At 44.3% G+C, this 19,399-nt stretch overlaps 1 long non-coding RNA gene across 1 annotated transcript in view; it reads left to right on the top strand.

The window, feature by feature from the left end:
- Positions 1-222: 222 nt before the first annotated feature.
- Positions 223-19,399, top strand: part of LOC141078240 (uncharacterized) — a 54,753-nt gene continuing 35,576 nt past the window's right edge. The window contains exons 1-2 of the long non-coding RNA XR_012227728.1: positions 223-308; positions 14,088-14,238. This is a non-coding gene — a long non-coding RNA (uncharacterized lncRNA). The remainder of the gene's footprint in view (positions 309-14,087; positions 14,239-19,399) is intronic.

The following is a 19,399-nucleotide window of genomic DNA, read 5'->3' as shown; positions in this document are numbered from 1 at the left end:
CTTTTGCACCTGTTCAATTTTGGGGGGGCTTGTTTAACCTATTTTTTCTCTCGACAGGGTTAATCTCTTATTTTACTATCTGTGTTTTTCAGGGTTAACTATATGGCATTTAAATCTTGAGGTGTAACTATATTCACAAGGGGTTAATTAAGGGTGGGGGTTCATAATTAAGGGTTTATAAGGGGCAGCTGGTTGGGGCTCAACTCCTTTTGGAAGTGCATTGAGCAGCAGGGTGGTTTGCTGTTGAAGGGGAAAAAAAAAACTCTTCTGCTTGAGCGAGTGTGAACTGAGCGTAAGTGAGATCTGTGGTAAGTGTGTGACTTGTTATTCAGGGAGTTTGCAAGGGAGGTATTACTGAATTACTGTTATATTTTATTAATACTTTTTATTTATTTTTACTTTTTTTTTCCTGTCTGGTGCAATCCCCATTAGGATGTGCTCCACTATTGCCCATGCCATCCAGTGTACGTCTTGCCGCATGTATGAAATCCTTGACCAGCCGGTCTAGGATGCATACTGCTGTGCGAGATGTGATCACGTTGTGCATTTGGAAACCCAGATACTGGATCTAAATGCGCAGCTGGCAACACTGAGATCCATAGACAATATGGAAAGGAGTCTTCTGGTCACTGAGCAGGCGCTAAATGGGATAGATGATGGGGAGGATGCTAGGTTGGAGCCTCAGGACAGTGAAGTAGCTAGCTGGGTGACAGTTAGAAGGCGGGGTAGAGGGAAGAGCACCAGGGAGGCTAATCCTGATCTCGCACACCCCAATAAGTTTGCTAAGTTGGCAGATGAGGGGAGTGTTAGTGCAGGAGTAGCACTGTTTCAGCAAGGCATGTCCTCTGAAAGCTGCCAGAGGAGTGTCTGCTCCAGTAAGGGGGATAATAGGAGAGCAGGGCAGGCTAGACAGGTGCTGGTAGTGGGGGACTCAATTATTAGGGGAACAGATAGGGCAATCTGTCACAAAGACAGGGATCATAGAACGGTGTGCTGCCTACCTGGTGCTCGAGTGCGACACTTCGCTGATCAGGTTAACAGATTACTGAGAGGGGCTGGTGAGGATCTAGCGGTCATGGTGCACATTGGCACAAATGACAAAGTTTGAGGTAGGTGGAAGGTCCTTAAAGATGATTTCAGGGAATTAGGCTGCAAGCTTAAAGCAAGGACCTCCAAGGTGGTATTTTCGGAAATACTTCCTGTGCCACGCCAGAGAGGCAACGGGAGATTAGGGAGGTTAAGTAGCTCAGGAATTGGTGTAGGAAGGAGGGGTTTGGGTTCCTGGAGAATTGGGCCGACTTTTCAGCTGGCTACAGGTTCTACGCTAGGGATGGGCTGCACCTCAATGGGGAGGGCGCAGCTGTGCTGGGGGAGATAATGGCTAGAAGGAAAAACAGTGCAGATAGAGACCTGGGCACAAATAATGAAATTGGGGGTGGCATGGGGGTTGGGTTAGAACAGTTAATAATTTAAGAAAGAATAGAGGTACAGAGAGATACATAAAGTGCATGTATACTAATACCAGAAGCCTCGCTAACAAAATGGAGGAATTAGAATTAATTTTGTTGGAACATAATTATGATATGGTGGGGATATCTGAGACATGGCAGGATGACAGCCATGACTGGGCGGTTAATTTACAGGGCTATAGTCTGTTCAGAAATGACCATACAAATAAGTGAGGGGGAGGCGTGTGTTTATATGTAAAATCATCCTTAAAACCCATCCTGCTTGATAATATATATGAATCTAATGAAAATGTAGAGTCCCTGTGGGTGGAGATAAGGGGAGGGGACAAAAATAATAAATTACTGATAGGGGTTTGTTATAAGTCTCCAAAAATAATGGAAGCAACAGAGAATATCCTCATCAAGCAAATAGATGAAGCAGCGACTCAAGGAGAAGTCATTATTATGGGGGACTTCAACTACCCTGAAATACATTGGGGAACCGAAACCTGCAGTTCCAGCAAAGGTAATGGGTTTTTGACAACTATGAGAGACAATTATCTTTCACAACTGGTTCAGGACCCAACAAGAGGGGGGGCACTGCTAGACTTAATAATAACCAACAGGCCAGACCGCATATGAAATATAAGGGTTTAGGGTCACTTGGGTAATGGTGATCACAAAATAATAGGTTTTCATGTATCCTTTAATAAGATGTGTAGTAGAGGGGTTACAAGGACACTAAACTTCAGGAAAGCAAATTTCCAATGGATGAGAGATGATCTTGGTGCAATTAACTGGGACGATATCCTAAGACATAAAAATACACAAAGAAAATGGGAGATGTTTATTAGCATCCTGAATAGGACCTGTGTACAATATATACCATATGGGAATAAACATGTGATAAATAGGAAGAAACCACTATGGCTAAATAGAGCTGTAAGGGGCGCAATAAGGGACAAAAAGAAAGCATTTAGAGGATTAAAGCAAGTAGGTAGTGATGAGGCATTAAATAAATACAGAAAATTAAATAAATTTTGTAAAAAGCAAATCAAGACAGCAAAGATTGAGACAGAGAGGCTCATTGCCAGAGCAAGTAAAAATAATCCCAAAATATTCTTTAATTATATAAATAGTAAGACACTAAAAAATGATAGTGTTGGCCCCCTTAAAAATAGTCTGGGTGAAATGGTAGATGAGGATGAGGAAAAAGCCAATATGCTAAATGACTTTTTTTCAACAGTATTTACACAAGAAAATCCCATGACGGATAACATGAACAGTGATAAAAATTCTCCATTAAATGTCACCTGATTAACCCAGCAGGAAGTACGGCGGTGTCTACAAATCACTAAAATTGACAAATCCCAGGGCCCGGATGGGATACACCCCCGAGTACTGCAAGAATTAAGTACAGTCATAGACCATTATTTTTAATCTTTAAAGATTCAATAATAACAGGGTCTGTACCACAGGACTGGCATATAGCAAATGTGGTACCAATATTCAAAAAGGGGACAAAAACTGAACTTGGAAATTATAGGCCAGTAAGTTTAACCTCAACTGTGGGTAAAATCCTGGAGGGTTTTCTAAGAGATACTATACTGGAGTATCTGAAGAAGAATAACCTCTTGACCCAATATCAATATGGGTTTACGAGGGACCGTTCCTGTCAGACAAATCGGATAAGCTTTTATGAAGAGGTAAGTACCGGACTGGACCAAAGGAATGCTGTGGTCGTGGTGTACATGGACTTTTCAAAAGCTTTTTATACGGTGCCACACAAAAGGTTGATACATAAAATGAGAACAATGGGGATAGGGGAAAATATGTGTAAGTGGGTTAAGAGCTGGTTCAGGGATAGGAAACAAAGGGAGCACACTCTGACTGGGTCACGGTTAGCAGTGGGGTACCACAGGGGTCAGTATTGGGCCCGCTTCTTTTTAACATATTTATTAATGACCTTGTAAGGGGCATAGAGAGTGGAATTTCAATATTTGCAGATGACAATAAACTCTGCAGGGTAATCAATACTGAGGAGGACAATTTTATATTACAGGAGGATTTATGTAAACTAGAAGCTTGGGCTGATAAATGGCAAATGAGCTTTAATGGGGATAAATGTAAGATCATGCACTTGGGTAGAACAAACAAGATGTTCAATTATTTGCTTAATTGTAAAACACTGGGCAAAACTCACTGAAAAGACCTGGGTGTATGGGTGGACGGCAAACTCACATTTAGTGGCCAGTGTCAGGCAGCTGCTGCAAAGGCAAATAAAATAATGGGATGTATTAAAAGAGGCATACATGCTCATGAGGAGAATATAATTTTACTTCTATATGTCACTAGTGCGACCACACTTAGAATACTGTGTACAGTTCTGGTCTCCGGTGTACAAGAAAGACATAGCTGAACTAGAGCGGGAGCAGAGAAGAGCGACCAAGGTTATTAGGGAACTGGGGGTCTGCAATATCAAGATGGGTTATTACACTTGGGTTTATTTACTTTGGAAAATCGAAGGCTTCGGGTGATCTTATTACAATGTATAAATATATGAGGGGACAGAACAAAGACCTTTCTAATGATCTTTTTACTCTTAGACCTGTGACTGGGACAAGGGGGCATCCTCTACATCTGGAGGAAAGAAGGTTTAAGCATAATCACAGACGCGGATTCTTTACTGTAAGAGCAGTGAGACTATGGAACTCTCTGCCATATGATGTTGTAATGAGTGATTCCCTACTAAAATTTAAGAAGGGATTGGATGCCTTTCTTGAAAAGTATAATATTACAGGGTATATACACTAGTTTCCTTAATATTGCGTTGATCCAGGGAGCTACTGTAGTCTGATTGCTGTATTTTGAGTGGGGAAGGAATTTTTTTCTCTAATGTGAAGCTTACTGATTGCCACATGGGTTTTTTTTGCCTTCCTCTGGATCAACATGTTAGGGCAAGATAGGATATGGGTTGAACTAGATGGACTTAAAGTCTTCGTTCAACCTTAATAACTAATAGTGTCAGTCTGAATGCTCACAGTTGCCCCAACGGACATTTCTGCAAAACTTCATCAGGAGGCATGTGGAAAGGTCTCATCCAAAGGACAAAAAAATTTCTTCTGTTACTAACATGCAGTAGGGGAGATGTCATTTTTAAATTGTTTGGAGCCTCTAGTCAGTTATACAAATGTCATCCACTGGCCCAAAAAATTTTTGTCGGTTACTAATGTCATACAGTTTGAGAGATCTAATTTTAATATTGCTTGGAGCATATCTTCTTTGTCGTACAACCCTCATCCACACTTAAACAATTCTTTCTTCTGTTACTAACGCGATACAGTATGGTAGATCTCACTTTTAAATTGTTTGGAGCATCTACTCTGCTATACAAACCTCATCCACAGGCCAAAAAAAATTCTTCTGTTACTAACATCATCCAGAAGGGGACATCTCACTTTTAAATTGTTTGTAGCATCTAGTCAATGTTATTTTGAGTCTCATTCACAGGCTTAATTTTTTTTTGGTGATAACATCATACAGTAGGGGATATCTAAGAGCATATCATCTTTTTCATACAGTCTTTGGGTCGCCCTCCCAGGGCTGCGGGGGTACTCGGTACCAGGCCGGTATCAGCGGGATGTGTCACAGCAGCAGGGACCCGGTCCGTTGTCCTTGGCGCCCAAGTAATAGGAAAATGTGAATGGTGGAATGAATAGTTTGTGACGCCACCTGTGGTGTTCGGCAAGTGAGATGTTAGGCTGGCGCTGCATGCAGATCCTCTGGGGCTGGTGGTGTGTTGCAGCCCAGATGGTGAAGCTCCCCACAGGTAAAGCTGTAGCCCCAGGGCAGTAGAGATGTGGGAGAAGAGGAGAGACACAAGCGGTGTAGAAGCTGGTACACAGATGTAGCGGGGCTGAATGCGTTGGCGCAAGAATGAATGGAGGACACCAGGGCTTGCAGTTCCAAAGCTTTACTCAGTCTGTAGTACACACAGGTGCCTGCCTCCGTGCCGTGTCCTCCGGGTCAGGGACTCAGTCATCCTCCAGGCAAGATGGAATGCTCCCTTCCAACGCTCTGCCAACATGTGCCTTTCTGAACGTCTCCTCTATAGCGCTTTTAAGTGTGAAGTACTCCCAGTACTGAGTTACACTGGAGTGCCTCCTGACAGATGTTCCCAAGAACTCTACTTGTATGGCAGACAGCTGTAGCCTGTTTCGGGGACTCTCTACTCCTGAGTCCCGGCTCACCATCCAACTTGCTGTTGTGCCCACAAGTCTTAGATGGGTGTAGTGCATTTACAGCCCACTACTCCGCCGATGTCTGCTGCAGAACCATTAGTGTCCATATAACGTCGGGGAAAGGGCCCCGGCCTTGCACTTAAAACTTCTAGGCAGGGTTCTTCCTCTAACCCACGTCCTCTCTGTTCCCTTTTGCTCCTTCGCTCCATTCTAATCTCTCTTATGGAAGATCAGGTTTCAGTTCAATGTCTTTCTCCTTCTTTCCTTTCCCGTGCCAGCAGACCCAGGTCACTTAGGTCTGCTGCAGCACCTCCTTCCTCCATCCCTCTCTCAGGGATCTTCTTTCCTCACTCCTCTGAGTGGCTTCCTCTCCCAGACTGACCTGTAATTCTAAACCTTCCCGCTCTTTTATGTAGTCTCAACTCCACCTGCCTCCCAGCACGTTCCGTGTTCCAAGCAGGGAACCACCAAAGGTGCTCTGCTACTCTCCAAGCAAGGAGCCGCAATGTGGCTTTACTGAACTACTCTGTTGTGTGGGGTGCGAGTGTTGGAGCGTGGTGAGGAGCCTCCAACTTACCTGGATGGTGGGGCACCACACCTTAGGAGGAGGTGCAGTACCTCTGTGGCGACTGAGCCTCAGGGGAGCCACATCTTCATCCTCAATTAAATAATTCTTTCTTTTGTTACTAACATCATACAGTCTGGTAAATCTCCCTTTAAATTGCTTGGAGCATCTAGCCTATGTTATACAGCCCTCATCCACGCTACAGCAATTCTTTACTCTGTGACTAACACGATTCAGCAAGACATATTTCACTTTCTCATTTAGTGTTGCTGAAATTCAGCTTTGTGCAGAGGTGGTGCAGAGTAAAAAATATCTAATTTCTAATTGCTAGTACTATGATCCTTGCACACTATCTGAGAAACATGACTGTGAAAAAGTGAGGTAGTGGTGGAAGGGGGATTATATTTGGTGTTCGAGGAGTATGTGGTAATGTTTGGGGAAAGTACTAGTGAACTAACAATGTCTCTTCCTATCCAAATGCAACTGACAACTGTTACTGGATGTTGTATTTATTAGTGTGCTGCATTGTTCTTGCATAATTGCAGTCTGTGATATCTTGCATTATGTGCCTGCTGCTGCTGCAAATGTTAACACTAATTTGGGGAAATGTGAACAGTCCTGCCTGTGTATCCATCTGCTCGGTTGGCTGTAGTGCATGATGTGTCAGACCCTATCATAATATTTCTACTGTGGTAAAATTAATGCCACTTTAATGGTGCCTGCCACTAATTTTTGTAAATGTGAACACTCCTGGTTGGGTGTACATCTGCTGGTTTGCGTGTAGTGGAAGACCTGTTGGTCCCTATTATACTATTTCTACTGTGGTGAAATTGATTCCCCTTTGTTGGTGTCTACCACTAGTTTTTGAAAATGTGAAGACTCCTGGTGGGTGTCCAACTGTCCATCTGCTGGGTTGACTGTAGTGAAAGCCGTGTCGGTCCCTATTATACTAATTCTACTGTGGTGAAGATGATGCCACTTTGTTGATGTCTGCCACTAATTTTTGTAAATGTGAAAACTCCTGGTTGGGTGTCCATCTGCTGGGTTTGGTGTAGTGGAATACCTGTAGGTCCCTATTAGACTATTTCTATTGTGTTGAAATTGATGTCAGTTGATGTTTGCCAATAAATTTTTGGAAATGTGTAAGCTAATGGTTGTGTAAGCTAATGGTTGTGTAAATTACTCTGGAACACTTCAACATATCCCATTGGTTTTGAGATTGTTTTTTTTTTCGTGGCACGTTATACTTTATGATAATGGCAAATTTAGGTCGATATGCTTTGTGTTTATTTATAAAAAATATCAGAAATTTTAACAAATTTGCAATTTTCAAACTTTGAATGGTTATCCATTTAATCCAGAAAGTCATACCACAGCAAAACATGAATAAATAACATTTCCTCATGTCTGCTTTACATCGGCACCATTTGTAAAATGTTCTTTTATTTTGTTAGCCTTTTAGGAGGTTTAAAAATGTAGCAGTAATTTTTAATTTTTTTTAAAGGAAATGTACAAAATTTATTTTTTAGGGGCCAATCCATGTTTGAAGTGTCTTTGTGGGTCCCATATATTGGGAAACCCCCAAAAGATATACCATTTTAAAAACAGCACCCCCTGACATATTGAAAACTTCAATCAGGTAGTTCAACCCTTGAGGTGATTTTCAAGAATTAATGCAAAGTGGCATGACAGAAATGAAAATGTGCATTTTTACCACCTAAATGCCACTAACTTCTGAACAGGTAGCAACAGCCGTCAGACTAAGGCCCCTATTTTGTAATGAATTGCCATGGAAAACATCAGGACCACACAATCATGATCTAAGGGCACCAATCGGGATAAATAGGAAGCCCCCACACTCTGTTAACCATTTATATTATGTAGTCACTATTGACAGCAACACCTAAGGGGTTAACCAAATTTGGACAGTGCTAACATTGATCGTGGCTGATGCAGCAGGTTGTCACCTATAATGTACAGCCAGGAGCAGCTGGATTGTCACCTGTATGGTGATGCTATTCTCTTATATTTCAGGTAAGTAAGAAGACGAACTGGTGGTCATTAAGGGGTTAAATGGAATGTTGAAAGTGAGCACACAAGGACAGTGGTTTCTGCATCAGCACATCCAGGCTGGGATAGTGGCGGAGTAATTACTGTACCATCAGGTTGAGGATGAGAGCCATGCAACGCACACAGAGGTGTACCTAGGTTTTCTGTCATCCGGGGCAAGAATTCTGTTTGGTACCCCCCCCACACGTACATATGCGATTTGCACACTTAGGCCACATGCACACATTGAGTATTTGGTGAGTTTTTACCCCAGGATTTGTAAGCTAAAACCAGGAGTGGGTGAAAAATGCAGGAGAGATGCAAATGTTTCTAATGTGCTTTTCCTCTGACCATTCCACTCCACATACTGGGGTAAAAAACTCACCAAATACTCAATGTGTGCACATGGCCTTAGTCATGTACCGACGAGCTGCCTTCCCTAATGCTCTCAATGTTCAGTGAAAAACTGAGAGAAGCAGGAATAGAAGCTTGTTGTCACATGACCAAGTATGAAAGTGGCATATGAGTGAAGTTTCACAAATAATATTTACATCCAGGTACCTAATAAATGACATCGTCTCTGGAGTCGTTCTCCTTCTTGTCTTCATCTTGTCCAGACCCCATGATGAGTTTTCTCATCCACAGCTGTCTGTGTAGACTTCCAACTTCTCCGGTCTTCTGCAGCAAATCTCCACAAGATGCCTTTAAAGATACCTGTGTCATTATAATGCTCCTGAGTAAAAATATCTGCCCTATGCTGAGGCCCTCAATAAATTGCCCCTCACTATATTGTCTGCACAAAACATAGCCCCACATTGTCCTTCTTATGGTACATGCTCTTCACACTGACCTCTCCTTTCCATACTGGACCCCTTTTCACACTGTCCTCACATTGTGTCCTCCCTATAGAGCTCAGTCTCTATACTGTACCCTTTCATCACACTCCCCTTCCTTGGTATGCTGTCCCCATACACTATCCCACTATGCTACACCTCCACTACTCAGTCTGTATTCTGTGCCCACTCACTTTTCTCCCCTCATACTGTTGCTCACACTATTCCCATTCCTTCTCATAATATCTCCTCTCTCATCCACCCTGTTCACCATACTGTCTCCTCATATATTTACCCCCTCACAATACTGCCTGCTCGCACATACCCCTGACTCCCCATTCTGTGTCTGCACATATCCCATCACCCTCACTCCCCATAATGTGTGCACATACATTCTTCCCATCGCTACTCATACTGTGTCCGCATACATTCCCCGTTCGCTCCCCATACTATTTTCACACCTCCCCTCACTCACCATACTGTCTGCACCCATCCCCCATACTGTTTCCCAATACATGACCTCCATTCCCCCATACTTTTTCCTCATCCATGCCCCCACACTGTCTTCTCATACATGCTCTGCATCTCCCCCTTTGCTTCTCATTTTGTGTCTTCAAACCCCCCAACATTAAATCCTCAATTTCCAGTCCAAATCTCACCCCATACATTAAATCTCCCCCATCCCCACTACATATCTCCCCACAACCATTAAATGCCCCCATGCTTACCCACATGAAATGCCCATCTCTACTCCAAATCTCCCCACATGAATTACATGCCCCATCCCCACTCCAAATCTCCCCACATGCATTGAATGTCCTAACTATATCTGAAACTGAACCTGTCAAAGACTGAACTCCTTGTGTTTCCTCCCGCTACTAATGTACCTATACCTGACATTGCCATTTCTGTGTGTGGTTCCACTATTACTCCCCATACTTGACTCCAAGCTTTCCTTTGCCCCCCGCATTCGATCACTGGCTCGCTCTTATCTGCACCTCAAAAACATTTCTAGAATTCAACCTTTTCTTACTTTTGACTCCGCAAAAACTTACTGTTTCTCTTATTCATTCTCGTCTCGACTATTGTAACTCTCTTCTAATCGGTTTCCCTCTTACCAAACCCTCCCCTCTCCAATCTGTCTTGAATGCTGCAGCCAGGATCATATTCCTCTCCAATCGGTACACCGATGCCTCTACCTTGTGCCAGTCATTACACTGGCTACCCATCCACTCCAGAATTCAGTATTAACTTATTACCCTCACCCACAAAGCCCTCCATGGCTCAGAACCACCCTACATCTCCTCCCTTGTTTCAGTATACCACCCTACCCGCGCCCTCCGTTCTGCTGATGACCTGAGGTTAGCATCCTCAATTATCAGAACCTCACACTCCCGTCTCCAAGACTTTACACGTGTTGTGCCAATTCTTTGGAATGCACTTCCCAGATCAATACGATTAGACCCCAATCACCACAATTTTAAGCGTGCCCTGAAAACGCATTTATTCAGACTGGCCTACCGCCTCAACATATTAACCTAATCTATCCCTGGGTGGCACAATCAAAAGTTTTACCATAACCAGGTTCCCCGCATCATGTTCCCACACGCTTTATGCATCCATTAGCCCTCTGTGTCTGTACTGTTACACACTTAACATTATGGCTGGTCCAAACAATCAGGGCAATTGTTACCACCCACCTTTCATGTCTACCTCTTTCCTCATAGACTGTAAGCTTGCGAGCAGGGCCCTCATTCCTCTTGGTATTTGTTATAATCTATGTGATTATTGTTATGCTGTAATGTCTATTGTCTGTACAAATCCCTTCTGAAATGTAAAGTGCTGCGGAATATGTCAGCGTTATAGAAATAAAATGTATTATTGAATGCCCCCATCCCCACTCCAAATCTCCCCACACGCATTAAATGCCCCATTCTCACTCCAAATCTCACCACATGCATTAAATGCCCCCATCCCCACTCCAAATCTCCCCACACACATTAAATGCACCCATCCCCACTCCAAATGTCCCCATCCCCACTCCAAATCTCCCCACTTGCATTAAATGCCCCCATCCCCACTATGAATCTCCCCACATGTATAAAATGCCCCCATCTCCACTCCAAATCTCCCCACATGCATTAAATGCAACCATCCCCACTCCCAAACTCCTCACACGTATTAAATGCCCTCATCACCACACACATTAAATGCTCCCATCCCCACATGCATTAAATGCCTGCATCGCCACTGCAAATCACCCCACACACATTACATGCCCGCATCTCCATTCCAAATCTCGCACAGACATTACATTCCCCCATCTCTGCTCCAAATCCACCCATGCACTTTATCTTTGGTGTCTTCATCTCCACTGGAGCACTTAAATGCCCCCATCCTTACCCACATGAAATGCCCATCTCTACTCCAAATCTCCCCACACGAATTAATGCCCCATCCCCACTCTAAATCTCCTCACATGCATTAAATGCCCCATTCCCACTCCAAATCTCACCACATGCATTAAATGTCCCCATCCCCACTCCAAATACCCCCCCAGCATTAAATGCCCCCATCCCCACTCCAAATCTCCCCACATGCATTAAATGCCCCCATCCCCACTATAAATCTCCCCACATGCATAAAATGCCCCCATTCCCACTCCAAAACTTCCCCACATGCATTAAATGCCCTCATCCCCACGCATATTCCATGTCCCCATTTCCACTCTAAATCTCCCCACATGCATTAAATGCCCCCATCCCCACTCCCAAACTCCCCACACGTATTGAATGCCCTCATCCCCACACACATTAAATGCCCCCATCCCCACTCCCCACATGCATTAAATGCCTGGATCCCCACTGCAAATCACCCCACACACATTACATGCCCGCATCTCCATACCAAATTTCCCACAGACATTACATGCCTCCATCTCTGCTCCAAATCCCCCCATGCACTTTATCTTTGGTGTCTTCATCTCCACTGGAGCACTTACCACCAATATGCACCTATGTCTGCAGGGCTGTGAGTGATGTCAGCAGCATGATCACATGATCTGATCACGCTGCTTCATCGATCAGAGCTTCAATTGTACTCACATCTTCAGACACAACTACAATTGATCCCTGAGATCCAGCATTGCAGCTTGACAGCCAGTACAGAGAATGGCCGACTCACAGTCCAAGGAGTGGTAAAATGCAGCTACCGGGGGAGACGCTGTGGACCACCACATAAGGGGGCTCGACTGTGCCCCCCTGCCGGCTGCGCCCCTAGATACACCTCTGCCCCACTCCCAATCTCCCCACATGCATTAAATGCCCCCATCCCCACTCCCCATTCCTAATTTCCTCACCTGCATTAAATGCACCCATCAATGTGGAGCTTGACAGCCTGTACAGAGAATGGCCGACTCAGTCGGTGGGGCGGCAGAATGCAGCCCCTGGGGGGAGACACTGGACTGCCGCATTAGGCAGCTCAATTGCGCCCCCCCTGCTGGCTGTGCCCGGGGCATATGTCCCAGCTGCCCCCCCCCCCCCCAGATTCACCTCTGGACGCATGTGTGTGAGATTTCCCAGGCATATGGCTCCAGTTAGAGTTGAGACAGCCATTGCTCAAACTCAACATAGATAGCTGTCCATAACTCTTGATCTGAATGACTGCGATCTCCAAGCATATTAAAGTAAACACTGCCTGATTGCGGTGATCCCTAGCTGGGGGATTCTCTCTACAGTGTGTGTGTGTGTGTGTATCATAAATTCAGAAGTTGAAGGTGCAGGTGTAGCCCCTAGAGGACGTGGAGGAGGCAGAAGCACTGGATGAAGTGTTAGATGCAGATGTTTGTCCCGCAAGCTCTGTGAATTCCATGACTTGGTGTCTAGTGCTTTCGTTTTAGATCTGCTGGTGTGTACAAGTTTAGTTATCCAACCCTAGCTGCTTAGTAATTTATTTCTCCAACCCCTGTTGTCTAGAAGTATAGTTCTCCATCTTACAATGTGTAGTCTTGAATGCTCTACCACAAGAAATTAGGCCTATCCACACTTTGCACAGTTTTAGGCGCTCTCTCAAAACACATCTATTCAGAGCAGCCTATCACGTTCACTAATCAGTCATTTTATGTGCAAGTGTGAGTATGTAGCCCATTCACTATCTCTGTCCCCCACCTTCTCAAGATGGCTGGACCATCATTGTAAATACACACCTGTACTTTGTATCTCCCCCACCTCATTGTAGATTGTAAGCTCTCACAAGCAGGGTCGTCTTATTTTACTTTAATTACTGTATTGTTAACGTCGTTACTTATGACTTGTGTTTTGAAACTGTTAAACTGTAAAATGCTGCAGAATATGTTGGCGCTATATTAAATTATTATTATTATTATTATTATTATTATTATTATTATTATTATTATTAGTCAACTTTAGGTATTTAGCAGTTTATTTCACCAAGCCCTGTTGCTTAGCAGTTTCTTCTTATGGTGTATAGTGGTAAACTATTCCATCTCCAAGCTCCCTACAAGTCTTGGGGTTTCCAAGACTTGTGGAGCAGCCCTTTCCTTGACTGCCCCCCTAGCCACCAGAGTCACCCAGTGTCTAGTCAGCAAGCTGTAATACCCATGTCCATGCTTGCTCATCCAGGTGTCAGTGTTGAAATGCACCCTGGCAGACATAGAAATTTTCAGGGAATGGGTGATTTGTCTGCGACATGCTGTTATAGCGCAAGCATATCTTTCATAGAGAAGTAATAGCGACTGGGCTACTGGTGAATTGAGGCCACTTTCCTGGTGTCTGCCCCTAATTTGATGTGTTTTGGCAGCTTTTTTCCACGAGTCCGTGGAAGCGCTCGAGTAGCGTGAAACGGCCGTAGTCAGCCATTTGACACACTCTCCTTCACATCTCCGACGTGACATGTAATTCAGTGTCAATAAACATTCATCATTATCCTGCAGAGTGCGACCTTTTTCTCTTGGAAACTACATTCGTCTTGCTACGAGGTCAAGCACCCGGGAGTCCTGGATGTGAGCTCTCCGCCTGCTGCCAGCCACGGACCTTAGCACGGTAACAGCGGTGCCGTCCGCTTTCTTGCATTGACTTCATAAGGTATGAATTTGCTGTGCCAGAAAAGATGTCCTTTTGTTTGATTCCCTGAGCGGTTTATGCAGTCTTAATAAACCTGCCTGCTTAAAGAGGAGATCCCAAAAGGGGAAAAAAAAAAAAAACACCTGGTTCCCGCGCTGCTATACTTCAACCCTCAAATGGAGGAAATCCAGTCGATTCTAGGAGTAGGTTCCAATATCAATGCTTTATTTCATGGTACATACCAAGACAATGCGTTTCGAGGTCCATTCCATAACCTCTTCCTCAGGTCGGATGTACAAGGAAATTTTACTTATTATATCTGGTAAAGCCCTATGGGCGCGCTTTTGTGGTTTCTTTTATCAATACACCTGCCTGGACATTTTCATGAAACTGCTTCCTCTGTCTACCTCGAACCGCACCACAGTGAGTACAAAACTCTACAGTATATACATATGTATATGTGCAGGGTTTGAATTTTGTTGAAATAATCGAAATTTAAAAAAAAATGTAATATGGACATAAGTGCATGACTGTTTTTCTCACGTTTTAGCAGTCCATCCGTGCACTCTACACCTATAATGCTGTATCATACTATTTTATGAACTTAGCATTTTTACGTCCTTTTTGGCAAAGATTGATAAATTGTAGTTGAAACTAATATCAAAAGTTACATTTTGTACAACATTATATTTATGGTAAAGCAAAAAGTGGCAATTGTGATGGTCAGGGTAGCGTCAAGGAGAAAGAAACCTAAAATAATACATAATCAGGGAGTCACTAGCAATAGGAGAGGCACAAACATTGACACCAGCAGTCAGGGTAATAGTATTACCAAATGCAGGAAACAATTGACCTCCATTGCCTCTAGCAAGCGTATTTATTAGGAAGAAGTGGAAACCAATCTGGAATATATTGCACATCACTCATCTCAGTAACAGAAAACAAGATGCTACCTCCTACTGTGACACTGCCAGTTTGTGGTCTGCGTGACCATGAGTGGCTAAAAGGAATAATTTGGGGGCTATTTTTTTTAGTTGGAAAAAAACAACAAGAAAACTCTGTCAGTGTTTTGTATTGTATTAAGATTCTGGTTGGTTGTTAGTGGAGTACAATCTGTTTCTATGGTGATTTCACATATTACTAAGGCTGTGTTTGCGTTAAAGAGGGGTTGGATACACTCCTAGGAGTCCTCAGAAGACAATAAACATCTTATCAGGGCAATTGAAGCACTTAAAATTCACTGTAAATGTTGTTGCAAATTGAATTTTTTACAAAAAATTTTCCAAACCTGGCGAAATTGAATTTCAAAAGGTTCAATCTTTATTTTTAATCCATGCGGTTTGCTGTAAAGAGAATTTGACCTGATACATGCTGCCCACAGATTTGGCTGCATGCATCAGGCACTGGCTACATGAACGCAGTTAGGTATGCATGACTTTGAAATGCTGCGGCGTTTCGAAAAAAACATTCTTTAAAGTGGGGTATTTTAAAAGGGAAACTTCTCCCTGCCTGCTGCCCTGAATTGACAGGTCTCTGTCTATACGAGTACTTAGGCAGAGACATACTGGCATTTAAAGTATGTCTTTCTCTGAAACTCTGCAGTGTTTCAAAGTCAATCATACCTAGCTGTGATCATACAGCAAGTGTTTGATACATGCTGCTCACAGATTGGGCTGCATGTACCAAGTGTCAAGTTCTCTTTAAGGCTTTTTATTACTTTTCATTAGTGTGCCATATATGCGTAAACATAAATTAGTGGTTATATCTCCCCTAAACCATCTTTAAAAAATGGTCCTAATGCTGTTTATACATTAGTAAGTACCATAAAATTAAGTTACCAACATATTTTTTTGAATAAAATTAATATGGCCAATCCATTTTAATTAGAGTTGAGCGAAACGGGTCGGTCAATTTCAAAAGTTGCCGACTTTCGCAAAAGTCGGGTTTCATGAAACGAAAACTGACCATAGCGTGAGGTCGGCCACGAGGTCGGCGACCATGGCACCAAAGTCGCATTTCAAATGATGCTTCAGCGCCCTTTTTCAGCCAATGATGGAGGACACACACTGTAGGCAACGTGATGACATAGGCAGCGGTCACCACCATCTTTGAGAAGGGCATGCAAGTGATTGGCTGGCTGTGTGGCATCACAGGGGCTATAAAAGGGCGTGCATGCCGACTGCCATCTTACTTCTGCTGATCTCAGAATAGGGAGAGCTGCTGATGATTCTGTAGGGAGAGCGTTAGGCAGGGAAGAAGATATAAAAAAACTGCTTCTGCTGCTAGAGATTTTGTCTGTACAACACACCAGTTAGTGTGCAGTGCAAGGGGAGGCTATATTTTGGTGCAATCAGCTCTGTTGGTTATTAGGCTGCCTTATAAGGCTTCCTGATAGCTGCATTGCTGTTTGCACACTGCTGTGCAAACTGCTCTTTTAAAAGCAAAAATACTTTCTTCCTCTTTTTTGCCCAGTTACCAAGTGTTCATTTTTCCACACTTTTGTGTGCAGAAGTCCTGCTTGTTAGGCTGCCTGCTGCCATACTTGGGACTGAGAGCATCATTGACAGCTTGCTAAAATCTCTAGGGAGATTCAAATTGTCCCCAGTCCTATATAGACATTTTAAACACCATCCAATTTCAGCCTGTTATATTGAGGTGTAATCTACTCTGGGCCTGAGATAATAGTTGTGTCCTCAAGTCTGTAGGGAGATTCAAATTCTCCCCAATACTATATACACCTTGTACCTTATTTTACAGTACCATATTGCTGGTGGTATTTTGGGTACATTTTCCCAAAAATGAGGAAGTGTGTTGGAAGAGGCTGTGGAAGTGGGTGGGGGTTGCCAGCTGGTAATGATGGTGGTGGTGGATCTGCTGGTAGTGGCAAAAGCACAATAGCACCTAATGCAGGAGGTATTGAGCCTGCGTCATCATCTGGCTCCACAAGGCCTCGAAGGCTCACTTTTCTGGGAGTAGGTAAACTGCTTTTAAAGCCAGAGCTTCAGGAACAAGTTTTGACTTGCATTGCTGACACAGCCTCCAGCTCTATCGCCTCCTCTTCTGAACTTTCAAAAAATAAAAGCACTGAGTCGTCATTGGAGGCTCATGGTCAGGAACCACACCTTTCCTTGTGTCCTTCACCCCTACCAAAAGTAAAGGATGTGGCAGGCCATACTAAAGATTATTCCATGGAGCTCTTTTCACATACCATGCCTGGGTTGTCAAGTCAAATCGTGAATTACCCAGTCCAAGAAGAATCTGACATGGAGGGCATTGATGCACAGCCACTGTTAGATTTATCTGCTGGTACATTCACTCAGAGCACTACATTGTCCTCGCAGTGTACTGAGCCAGAATCTGACCCTGATGAAACTCAGGTGCCCCTACCTGCATACTATTCCACCTTACATGGTGGCACAGAGGAAGGTGCACATGACATTGAAGAGAAGGTGATGGATGACCCAGTTGTTGACCCAGATTGGCTTCCATTGGGGGAAGAGGGTGCCACTGCCAAAAGCTCAGAAGTGGAGGAGGAGCATCCGCAGCAGGCATCGACATTGCAACAGCTGTTATCTGGCAGGCCAGGAGCAGTCCAAAAATGGGTTACAAAAAACAAGAGTTGCAGGACAGCTAGGCCAGATGGTCAAATTAGCACAGCGTGCAAGGCCTCAAAATGTCTTCCATAGTAGGAAGAGTGCAGTGTGGCACTTTTTTGAACAAAATCCTCATGATCAGGCAAAGGTTATCTGTAAGAAGTGCGCAAAGACCTTTAGCCGAGGGAAAAATCTGAGAAATTTGAATACCAGTTGCATGCTTAGACATTTAACCACCATGCACTTGCAAGTGTGGACGGACTACCAAACCTCAGGTACCACATGTGCAACTGTCCCAATGAAGGTAGTCAGCAACGTTACATCGTTTCCCCCACTGTAAGCCCACCGGTTAGCACACCACCAGCAGCAAATGTTCAGGTATCATTGCAAGGCCAAAGCAGTCAGGGAGTCACAATGTTATTGCTACGAAAGACTGAATCTAGGCCATCAGAAAGAACACCAACTCCATCACCATCATCAACCCTCTCTCAGTTCGCCATGTCCACCGCTAGTTCCACCATATGCAGCTCTCAAGTCCAGCTCACCCTACCAGAGACTGAGTAGGACAAGAAAGTACTCATCCTCTCATCCGCGTACACGGGTTTGAACGCTCACATTGCCAAACTAATCTCGTTACAGATGATACCCTACCGGTTGATTGAAAGCGAAGCTTTCCGTGAACTTATGGTCTACGCAGTACCACGCTATGACCTACCCAGTCAGCACTTCTTTTCTCGCAAAGCCATCCCAGCCCTCCACCTTCATGTGCATTGCCCATGCACTCAAGCAATCAGTGAGTGGAAAGGTGCACCTCATAACAGATGCATGGTCAAGTAGGCATGGCCAGGGCCGTTACGTGTCCATCACTGTGCACTGGGTTAATGTGGTGGATGCAGGGTCCACAGGGGACAGCGGCGGTGGGACAGTGCTGCCTAGCCCATGGTATAGGAAACAGTTGGCTGTAGGCGGTCAACCCGCCTCCTCCTCCTCCTCCAGAAGCGAAAGCTCATCCACAGAGCGCAGTCACACGAGCACTCCATCCACAGCTGCCAGTGTTGCACACGAGGTGTCCCACTATCGAACAGCTAGTGGTAAGCGTCAGCAGGCTGTGTTTAAGATGATGTGTTTGGGCGACAACAGACACACACCACGGAGGTACTGGCCGACTACTTGCAGCAACAGAGTCATGGCTGGGCAGTCTACATCTTGAGGCAGGCAAGGTAGTTAGTGATAACGGCTGGAATTTTGTTGCAGCCATAGCCCTTTCAAAACTCCGACACATACCTTGCCTGGCTCACACCTTGAACTGGGTGGTGCAGTGCTTCCTCAATAATTATCTGGAGTTAACAGGCCTGCTCCAGAAGGTCCGAAGACTGTGCTCGCACATCTGCCGGTCGCCTGTACACTACAGTTGTATGCAGAAGCTGCAGCGATTGCTCCACCTTCCCAAGCACCGCCTAATTATCGACGTTGCAACAAGGTGGAACTCCACCCTGCTCATGGTTGAGAGGCTGTGCGAACAGAGAGGCAGGTTGTAATGCATTTGTGGGCGGATACACGGCCAGGCACTTTGACGGCAGACATGGAGT

Source organism: Dendrobates tinctorius, unplaced genomic scaffold (assembly GCF_039654945.1).
Source record: "Dendrobates tinctorius isolate UK_male_01 unplaced genomic scaffold, ASM3965494v1 ptg000016l, whole genome shotgun sequence".
Taxonomy (NCBI): Eukaryota; Metazoa; Chordata; class Amphibia; order Anura; family Dendrobatidae; genus Dendrobates; species Dendrobates tinctorius.
The sequence above is the reverse complement of the archived record's forward strand: the minus strand, read 5'-3'. Positions and strand labels throughout refer to the sequence as shown.